Source organism: Arachis ipaensis, chromosome B2, assembly GCF_059453495.1.
Source record: "Arachis ipaensis isolate K30076 ecotype BB chromosome B2, ASM5945349v1, whole genome shotgun sequence".
Classification (NCBI taxonomy): Eukaryota; Viridiplantae; Streptophyta; class Magnoliopsida; order Fabales; family Fabaceae; genus Arachis; species Arachis ipaensis.
In genome coordinates, this window is record NC_142437.1 from 21,478,560 (window position 1) to 21,489,806 (window position 11,247).

Below are 11,247 nucleotides of genomic sequence, written 5' to 3' on the forward strand. Positions count from 1 at the left end.
CTGCAAAGAGTGATGAAGTTGCTTGCTTCTCAAGCACTTGAGTGGTTAGCTCAACTATGTGTGGGTAAGTATCTGAGTCTTAAGTTGGTGTGTGAACACCAAACTTAGTCTCCCACTTACTTCTCTGTTCTTTGAATCCTTGAGTTCTCTTTGGAATGAAGTTGCTGCTAAGGGTTTTAAGCATTTCTGTGACTGCTTAGAATGGTTGTTCCTTTCATATAATTCAAAAGTTGTTGTGTTCAGTTGATCTTTATGGTGGAACACCAAACTTAGAGTCACACATTCCCCTTTGAATTATTGATCCACGAATTCATTGTTTGGTGTGAAACACCAAACTAAATTCTTTGCAATGCACAGAAACTACTTCACCCTTTTTATTGAAACAAATAAAAGAAACAGCAAAAGGGTATTACCTCAGGTTGGGTTGCCTCCCAACAAGCGCTTCTTTAACGTCATTAGCTTGACGGTCAGCTTCCTCAGTTGAGGTGATATTTAACCTTGTCCTTCTCCTCCACATCTCCCAAGTAATGTTTGAGTCTTTGACCGTTCACAATGAAGGTTCGTTGTGACTTTTCTTCCATGATTTCTACTTGTCCATATTTGGAGACCTTGGTGACAAGGAATGGTCCAGACCACCTTGATTTTAGCTTCCCTGGAAATAGCTTCAGCCTAGAATTGTAGAGCAATACTTTTTGTCCTTCTTCAAATTTCCTTGGGGCTATGTTGCTGTCATGCTTCTTCTTTGCTCTTTCTTTGTAAATTTTGGCATTCTCATAAGCTTCAGCTCTGAACTCTTCCAACTCTTGAATTTGCAACATCCTTCTTTCTCCAGCAGCTTTGCTGTCCAAGTTCAAAAGTTTCAAGGCCCAGTATGCCTTGTGCTCCAACTCCAGTGGCAAATGGCAAGCTTTTCCGTATACTAGTTGGTAAGGAGACATTCCAATTGGTGTTTTGAAAGCTGTCCTATATGCCCAAAGAGCATCATCTAGCTTAATCGACCAGTCCTTCCTTGAAGTTCCCACAGTCTTTTCCAGGATCCTTTTGAGTTCTCTGTTAGATATTTCGGCTTGCCCACTTGTTTGTGGATGGTATGGTGTGGCTACCTTGTGTTTGACTCCATATTTTAGAAGCAATGCCTCTAATGGTTTGTTGCAGAAGTGGCTTCCTCCATCACTGATGATTGCTCTTGGAACCCCAAAACGGCAAAAAATGTGTTTTCTGAGGAAGTTCATGACTACCTTATTATCATTGGTTGGAGTTGCTATTGCTTCAACCCATTTGGAGACATAGTCTACTGCCACAAGAATGTAATTATTTGAGTATGAGGAGGGAAAGGGTCCCATGAAATCTATCCCCCATACATCAAACAATTCAAGTTCCAGAATGAATTGTTGTGGCATTTCATTTCTTCTTGGCAGGTTCCCCGCTTTCTGGCATTCATGGCAGTGCTTCACTAGTTCCTTTGCATCTTTGAAGATAGTGGGCCAATAAAAACCACACTGCAACACCTTAGCTGCTGTTCTTTCTCCTGCAAAATGTCCTCCATAAGTGGAGCCATGGCAGTCCCATAAGACTTCCCTTCCTTCTTCCTCTGATATGCATCTTCTGAGTATGCCATCGGAACATTTTTTGAACAAGTATGGTTCGTCCCAGATGAAGTATTTGGCATCATTTACCAATTTCTTCCTTTGATGCTTGTTAAATTCCAACGGCAAACTCCCAGTGGCCTTGAAGTTTGCTATGTCTGCAAACCAGGGTGCTTTGTGAATTACCATGAGTTGTTCATCAGGAAAGCACTCATTTATATGTGTGCTTTGTGCGCTTCCTTCTTCACATGGTATCCTTGATAAATGGTCTGCCACCTTGTTCTCTACACCCTTCTTGTCTTTGATTTCAATGTCAAATTCCTGCAACAAAAGAACCCATCTAATAAGTCTTGGTTTGGATTCTTGTTTAGCAAGTAAGTATTTTAAAGCTGAATGATCAGTGAAGACAATGACTTTAGATCCAATGAGATAGGATCTAAATTTGTCAAATGCAAAGACTATTGCCAAGAGTTCTTTTTCAGTGGTTGTGTAATTCCTTTGGTTAGCATTCAAGACTTTACTGGCATAATAAATCACATGTACCAAATTGTCTTTCCTTTGTCCTAACACTGCCCCAATAGCAAGGTCTGATGCATCACACATCAGTTCAAAAGGTAAGTTCCAATCAGGTGGGGCAATGATAGGTGCAGAGGAAAGTTTTTACTTCAAAAGTTCATAGGCTAGCATGCAATTTTTATCAAATACAAAGGGTGTATCAGAGACAAGCAAGTTACTCAAAGGTTTGGCTATTTTAGAAAAGTCTCTAATAAACCTTCTGTAAAACCCAGCGTGTCCCAAAAAACTCCTAACTGCCTTGACATTACTTGGTGGAGGTAGTTTTTCAATGATTTCCACCTTAGCTCTGTCCACCTCCATGCCTCTATTAGAGATTTTGTGGCCAAGGACTATTCCTTCTGTGACCATGAAATGACATTTTTCCCAGTTTAATACTAGGTTAGTCTCTTGGCACCTCTTAAGCACCAAGGCAAGGTGGTGTAGGCAGCTGGGAAAAGAATCTCCAAACACAGAAAAATCATCCATGAAGACCTCAATAAATTTTTCAATCATGTCCGAAAAGATGGACAGCATGCATCTTTGGAAAGTGGCAGGTGCATTGCACAATCCAAAGGGCATGCGTCTATAAGCAAAAACTCCATATGGACAAACAAATGATGTTTTCTCTTGATCTCTAGGATCAACTACTATCTGATTATAGCCTGAGTATCCATCCAAGAAGCAATAGTAAGCATGTCCTGCAAGCCTTTCAAGCATCTGATCCATGAATGGGAGTGGGAAATGATCTTTTCTGGTGGCTTCATTGAGCTTCCTGTAGTCTATGCACATCCTCCACCCAGTGACAGTTCTTGTGGGTATGAGTTCGTTCCTCTCATTTGGCACCACAGTTATGCCACCTTTCTTGGGAACTACATGGATGGGACTAACCCATGGGCTATCAGAAATGGGGTAGATTACCCCTGCCTGCCATAACTTCATGACCTCCTTTTGTACCACTTCTTTCATGACGGGATTCAATCTTCTCTGAGCTTGGATGGATGGTCTAGCATCCTCTTCTAACAAGATTTTATGCATGCATATGGATGAACTTATCCCCTTCAAATCAGCTAGGGTCCATCCAATGGCATCTTGATGAGTTTGTAGCACCTTGATCAATTCTTCTTCCTGTTCTTGACTCAGGGCAGAGCTAATGATAACAGGATGACTCTCATCACTACCCAAGTATGCATACTTGAGATTAGGGGGCAATGCTTTGAGCTCAGGTTTTGGTGCTTCCTTCTCTTCTTTCACTATCTCTGGCATGTTTGGCATGGTTGTTTCAGCAGCCTTGATGTCACTAACTTCTATGTCTTTGGTGAACTCCTCCTCTGCCACTTCCTTTGTTGTTTCCTCAAAAGTTTCTTGTACTGCAATGTCCACTACATCCACCCTCATGCATTCCCTTAGTGATTCTGATGGATAGCTCATTGCTTTGAATACGTTAAACACCAATTTCTCATCATGTAGTCTAAGAGTGAGTTCACCCTTTTGTACATCTATGATGGCTCCAGCAGTAGCCAGGAAGGGTCTTCCCAGGATTATTGAAGCTTTGGCTTCTTCCTCCATATCTAACACCACAAAATCGGCAGGAAATATAAAATCTCCCACCTTCACCAACAAATCCTCAACTATCCCATGAGGGAATTTAAAAGTTCGATCTGCCAATTGGAGGGCCATTCTTGTTGGTTTGGCTTCCTCAATCTTCATTCTTCTCATCATTGTTAGAGACATCAAATTGATACTGGCCCCTAAGTCACACAAGGCCTTCTCCACCATGACTTCTCCTATGATGCAGGGGATTTGGAAACTGCCTGGATCCTTCAATTTCTGAGGCAATTTGTGCTGGATGATGGCACTGCATTCTTCAGTTAACAACACAGTTTCCTCGTTTCTCCAGCTTCTTTTCTTGGTCATTAATTCCTTTAAGAATTTTGCATAGAGTGGCATTTGCTCTATTGCCTCAGCAAACGGAATGTTGATTTGAAGCTTCTTGAAAATCTCCAAGAACCTGGAGAATTGGCCATCCTTTTCACTTTTCATCAAACGTTGAGGATATGGTGCTTTAGGTGTATAAGGCTTCAGGACCTCTTTTTCTTTTTCTTTTGTTGCAGACGATGTAAAAGATTGTCCTTGTTCCTTATCTCTCACATTTTCCTTTGCTTCATCCTCTATGGTTTCCTTTGAGATCTCCTTTAGATTCTTTCCGCTTCTGAGGGTTATGGCCTTACATTCTTCCCTTGCAATAGCCTTGGCAGCATGAGAAACGCTTGTCCCAGGGGTTTGCTTAGACAAATACGCAATTTGATTTTCTAGCTTCTGGATGGCAGCTCCTTGGTTTTGCAGGTTAGAATTTACTTCTTCCTTAAAAGCTTTCAATTCGGTTATGTCTTGACTCATGGTTGCAAGCATTCCTTCTATCCTGTTTAATTGATCTTGAAATTGTTGGTTCGGATTAGGTTGAGCAGGTTGATTATTTTGGCTATGATATGGTGGTTGAGAGTAAGTGTTTTGTGTGGCTTGGTATGATCTTTGGTTGGAGTTTTGGTATGTGGACTTGTTATGTTGGTTTTGCTGGTTTCCCCACCCAAAGTTTGGGTGATTTTTCCAGCCTGGGTTGTAAGTGTTGGAATGTGGATCATATGGTTGCCTTTGTTGATTTCCTACATAATTAGCCTCTTCCCAATCACCTCCTTCAGTACTTTCTTCCTCTTGATCTTGTGTGTGTATTGCAGCCACTTGTTTTGTTTCTAATTTCCTGGTGAGCTCTGCTAGTTGCTTGGCAAACACCTTGTTCTGGGCTAGAATTGTATCAACATGGTTCAGCTCCATGACTCCCTTAGTGTTGTGTCTCTCTGATGCATAGTAGTACTCATTCTCAGCCACTGTCTCAATCACTTCAATGGCTTCTTCCACAGTCTTTTTCCTGTTCAATGAACCTCCTGATGAATGGTCTACAGCCTTCCTTGATTCATAAGACAGTCCATCATAGAAAATATGCAATTGCACCCAGTCATGGAACATGTCTGGTGGGCATTTCTTTGTCAAATCCTTGAATCTCTCCCATGCCTCGTAGAGAGTTTCACCATCTTGTTGTCTAAAAGTCTGAACCTCAGATCGAAGCCTATTGACCTTTTGTGGGGGGTAGAAACGTGCCAGAAACTTGCTTTCCACCTCGTCCCAGGTTGTTAGGCTCCCCCTTGGGAATGATTCCAGCCACTTAGCTGCCTTGTCCCTAAGTGAAAATGGGAACAAAAGCAGTTTATATGCATCATCCTGGACTCCATTGGACTTCACAGTGTCACAAATTCTCAGGAATTTTGTGAGATGTTGGTTTGGGTCTTCATTAGCACTTCCACCAAATGAACAATGATTCTCCACAAGTGATATTAGCTGTGGTTTGAGCTCAAAATTGTTGGCCTGAATGGGTGGTTTCTGGATGCTGCTACCACAATTCCCAGAGGTTGGGTTTATGTATGAACTAAGAACCCTCCTCTCAGGAATGGCATTGTTTCCATCAGCTCTCTCATGGTTGTGAACTTCTCTATCCATGTTGAGATCTAAAGCTTCCTCAAAATTGTCCTCAGATTCTCCTTCAGATTCCTCTTCTCCCAGTACTCTCTTCCCTCTTGCTTCCCTTCTCAGTCTATGAAGGGTCCTCTGTGGTTCGGTATATGGAGGAGTTGATGTCTCTCCTCTCCTACCTGTCATACAAGAACACAGCACAGGCAACAAACAAATGAAATACTCTTGGTTAATGGAAGAGTATGGTTAGAGCAGTTGAGGAATTAATTCAAACAGTTAGTGAGTCAGTGAGTTAGTTGCTTGAATTTAAAGGCATAAAGAAAGAAAGCATGTAACAGAGTGCAGAAATTAAAATTCAACAAGTAACTTGTACTGAATTAATCAAAAAAAAAAAATGCTCAATCTAGTTAACTTCCAATTTGAGAATTGTCAATCGAAAACCAATCCCCGGCAACGGCGCCATAAACTTGATGCGCATAAACTTGTTATGCTACGATTTAGGAAATTGCACGATCGGCAAAATTCCTTCCGGCAAGTGCACCGGTTATCGTCAAGTAAAAACTCACAATAGAGTGAGGTCGAATCCCACAAGGATTGGTTGAGTGAGCAATTCGGATTAGAAGTTTGTTCTAGTTGAGCGGAATCAAGATTTAGATGAGAATTGCGGAATGTAAAATTGGCGGGAAACGTAAATGACAAGAAATTTAAATGGCGGAATCTTAAATTGCATGAATTAAAGAGCAGAAGCTAGATTGCTGAAATTAAAAGGGAATGGGGGTGATTGCATGAATGTAATTGCAGAATGTAAAGAGAAAGTGGAAATCAGAAATGGGGAATTCATTGGGTTATAGGAGATATTGAGATCTCCGAATCAAAACATGTTTATCTCTTCCTCAAGCAATGCGTTCATTGAATTTTGCTTGGCAATCTTATATGATTGGATCCCAATCCCTTGGCTCACCAATTCTCTCTAAAAACAAACAAATTCCCAATCCCTTGGTTTAAATGTTCATAAGAAGAGATGATGCTCGATCACTGATTATACCACACAGTTTCATGAACCACAATTTGGTAGGATTACATGTCACAATATCCATCCAAACCCCAATCCAATTCACTGTGAGAAAGCTTCTCTAGCATGAATCCTCCATTCCTTTCCCAAGGTTCCGAAGGATTCCAATTATGGGTAGTTTCTTTCCCAAGACAACTACCCAATGGAATTAGATCGAGAAGCTTTCTAACAAAATTCAAGAGAAAAGATTGAAGAAGAAGATAAACTATTATTGATTCATTGAATTACAATAGAGCTCCCTAACCCAATGAAAGAGGGTTTAGTGAGTCATAGCTCTGAATTCAATTACAAAGATATGAAAACTAGCCAAATGAAAAGGTAAAGTCCTTCCTAACTTAAATTTTATCCTATTTATACACTTTCTATATTGAGCTTCTGTTGTGTTTCTTGGGCTTTGAGGCCTCTCCCTGCTTTCCTTTTGCCTTGGGTTTATGATCCATAATCTTGATGAGGCTGTTGATCCAAATTCTGTAACATTCATTGAGCCAACTTAGTGATAATCAAATAATGACACATGACTCAATAAATTGAAATTTCAGACTCATCAATCCTTCAGGCCCAATCCCATAAACCATGATATTCAATTGGGTTTCATACCAGAGTATATTTAAGTTAATGTTTGTGCTCAAATACTAACTTAAACCGCAATATTTTTGGCCCAGAAACCTTTTCCAAGAGTGGCGTTTAAGTTGCAGTTTAAGCTTAAACTGTAGCTTAAACGTCAGACACTTCCAGTGATGCCTTTTGTGGAAGCACGTTTAAGCTTCAGTTTAAGGTTAAACTGAAGCTTAAACGTGGAAATGGAAGAAGGCAGCCCTGGAGGGTGACTTAGTCGAACACGTTTAAGCTTCAGTTTAAGGTTAAACTGAAGCTTAAACGTGGAGATAGGAAAGGCAGCCCTGGAGGTCGAACACGTTTAAGCTCCAGTTTAAGGTTAAACTGGAGCTTAAACGTGGAAATAGAGAAAGCCATCTGGGAGGTCGAACACGTTTAAGCTCCAGTTTAAGGTTAAACTGGAGCTTAAACGTGGAAGCTGAGAAAGGTAGCCCTGGAGGTGTCGAACACGTTTAAGCTCCAGTTTAAGGTTAAACTGGAGCTTAAACGTGGAAATGGAGAAAGCAACCCTGGAGGAGAAAACTTGGTCGAACACGTTTAAGCTCCAGTTTAAGGTTAAACTGGAGCTTAAACGTGGAAATGGCTCCCTGGTGCATTCCCATTTCTGGCGTTTAACCTCCAGTTTAAGGTTAAACTGGAGGTTAAACGTGGAAATGCTTCTTTGGTGAGACTTCCATTCTGGCGTTTAACCTCCAGTTTAAGGTTAAACTGGAGGTTAAACTTCAGTTTCAGCATTTCTTAGCCTTCATGATTCTGGCGTTTAAGCTCCAGTTTAGGCTTAAACTGGAACTTAAACTCCACATGTGATATTCAAGCTTCCTTTATTGATTTTGTTGCTTCCTTGCCTAGCCTCTTCTTCCCTGAAATCATCCAAACAATTGCATCAAAGTCTTGCAAAATTTCATGAGAAATCTTCCATTCATAGCATTCAAGTAATATAACTAAAACTCATGGAATTTGAATCAAAATCATATTGTTTGGATGGTTCATTGCTTTGTTATTCTTTTAACCATTCTTGGTTACTTTAAGCTCAAGAAAATGCATAAAACAACTAAAACTATAAAAAAAAAAAACTAGTGAAACTAGCCTAAGATGCCTTGGTATCATTGCCCTTGCCTTTTGGTTTTAAGGGTTATTGGCTTTTTCTGCTTGCTTTTTCTTTCTATTTTTTTTTTTACATTTTTTTTTCGCCTATTTTTTTTTTCTTTTTTTCTTTCTGCAAGCTTTGTTCTTTGCTGCTTTTTCTTGCTTCAAGAATCATTTTTATGATTTTTCAGATTATCAAATAACATGTCTCCTAGTCATCATTCTTTCAAGAGCCAACATATTTAACATTCTTAAACAACAACTTCAAAAGACATATGCACTGTTCAAGCATACATTCAGATAACAAGGAGCATTGTCACCACATCAATATAATTAAGCTAAGTTCAAGGATAAATTCGAAACTCATGTACTTCTTGTTCTTTTGAATTAAAACATTTTTCATTTAAGAGAGGTGATGGATTCATAGGACATTCATAGCTTTAAGACATAGTTATTACTACTAATGATCATGTAATGAAGACACAAACATAGATAAGCACATAACATAGAAAACGAAAAACAGAAGAAATAAGAACAAGGAATGAATCCACCTTAGTGATGTCCTTGAGCTCTTCTATGTCTCTTCCTTGTCTTTGCTGCTCCTCCTTCATTGCTTTTAGATCATCTCTGATTTCATGAAGGATGATGGAATGCTCCTGATGTTCCACCCTTAGTTACTTCCAATAATTGTGTGGAAGAAAATGTATCCCCTGAGGTATCTCAGGGATCTCTTGATTTACAGTCAAATGTTCTACCACTGAGCTATAGACCCTTGATGGAAGCTTTTGTCTTCCCTTTCCTCTTTCTAGAGGTTTCTCTGGCCTTAGGTGCCATCAATGGTTATGGAAAAAACAAAAAAGCTATGCTTTTACCACACCAAACTTAGAATGTTGCTCGCCCTCGAGCAAAAGAAGAAAGAATAGAAGAAGAAGAGGATATGGAGGAGATGGATGGCTGTGTGTATTCGGCCTTATGGGTGGGATTGGGTGGGGAAGAGATGTTGAATTTTTGAAGGTAAGTGGGTGTATGGGTGTGAGTGGTAAATGGAAGACAGAAGGGATGAGTGTTTATTGGGAATAGAGGATGATTGAGAAGAGAGAAGAGAGTGAGTGAAGGTAGGTGGGGATCCTGTGGGGTCCACAGATCTTGAGGTGTCAAGGCATTTACATCCCTGCACCAATTTAGGCATGCAAAATGCCCTTGCACACAACTCTAGGCGTTCAGCGCCAGGTTGGTGCCCATTTTGGGCGTTCAACGCCCCTTTGCTGCCATTTCTGGCGTTGAACGCCAGAACCATGCTTGTTCTGGGTGTTCAGCGCCAGGATGCTCCCATTCTAGGCGTTCAGCGCCAGAACTATGCTCTGTTCTGGCGTTTGAACGCCAGACAGATGCTCCTCCAGGGTGTGATTTTTCTTCTGCTGTTTTTGATTCCGTTTTTGATTTTTTTGTTTATTTTGTGACTCCACATGATCATGAACTTAAGAAAACATAAAAAACAATAAAAATAAGAATTAGATAAACATTGGGTTGCCTCCCAACAAGCGCTTCTTTAATGTCAATAGCTTGACAGTGGGCTCTCATGGAGCCTCACAGATGTGCAGAGCTTTGTTGAGACTCTCCAACACCAAACTTAGAGTTTGGATATGGGAGTTCAACACCAAACTTAGAGTTTGGTTGTGGCCTCCCAACACCAAACTTAGAGTTTGACTGTGGGGGCTCTGGTTGACTCTGCTTGGAGAGAAGCTTTTTCTGCTTCCTCTCCATGGTTGCAGAGGGAGATCCTTGAGTTTTAAACACAAGGGAGTTCTCATTCCATTGAAGGAATATTTCACCTCTGTCAACATCAATCACAGCTCTTGCTGTGGCCAGGAAAGGTCTTCCTAGGATGATAGATTCATCTTCTTCCTTTCCAGTATCCAGGACTATGAAATTAGCAGGGATGTAAAGGCCTTCAACCTTTACTAACACGTCCTCTACTTGTCCATAAGCCTATTTTCTAGAGCTGTCTGCCATCTCTAATGAGATTTTAGCAGCTTTCACCCCATAGATTCCCAGTTTCTCTATTACAGAGAGGGGCATGAGGTTTATTCCTGAACCAAGGTCACACAGAGCCTTAAAGATCACGGTGCCTATGGTACATGGTATTATGAACTTTCCAGGATCCTGTCTCTTCTGAGGCAATGTCAGTTGATCCAGATCACTTAGTTCATTGATGAACAAGGGAGGTTCAACTTCCCATGTATCAATGCCAAATAATTTGGCATTTAGCTTCATGATTGCACCAAGAAACTTGGCAGTTTGCTCTTCAGTAACATCCTCATTCTCTTCAGAAGAGGAATACTCATCAGAGCTCATGAAGGGCATAAGGAGGTTCAATGGGATCTCTATGGTCTCTAGATAAGCCTCAGAGTCCTTTGGTTCCTCAGAGGGAAGCTCCTTATTGACCACTGGACGTCCCAGGAGGTCTTCCTCCTTGGGATTCACGTCCTCTCCTCTCCTCATAGGTTCGGCCATGGCGCTTATGTCAATGGCCTTGCACTCTCCTTTTGGATTCTCTTCTGTATTGCTTGGGAGAGTACTAGGAGGGATTTCAGTGATCCTTTTACTCAGCTGGCCCACTTGTGCTTCCAGATTTCTAATGGAAGATCTTGTTTCATTCATGAAACTTACAGTGGCCTTAGATAGATCAGAGACTAAGTTTGCTAAATTAGAAGTATTTTGTTCAGAGTTCTCTGTCTGTTGCTGAGTGGATGATGGAAAAGGCTTGCTATTGCTAAACCTGTTTCTTCCACCATTATTAAAGCGTTGTTG

At 40.8% G+C, this 11,247-nt stretch overlaps 1 non-coding gene across 1 annotated transcript; it reads left to right on the forward strand.

Moving 5' to 3' along the window:
• Positions 1-5,160: 5,160 nt before the first annotated feature.
• LOC148573231 (small nucleolar RNA R71) lies at positions 5,161-5,264 on the forward strand. Its single transcript, XR_015906862.1, has one exon. It is a non-coding gene; the product is annotated as a small nucleolar RNA R71 (small nucleolar RNA).
• Positions 5,265-11,247: the final 5,983 nt, after the last annotated feature.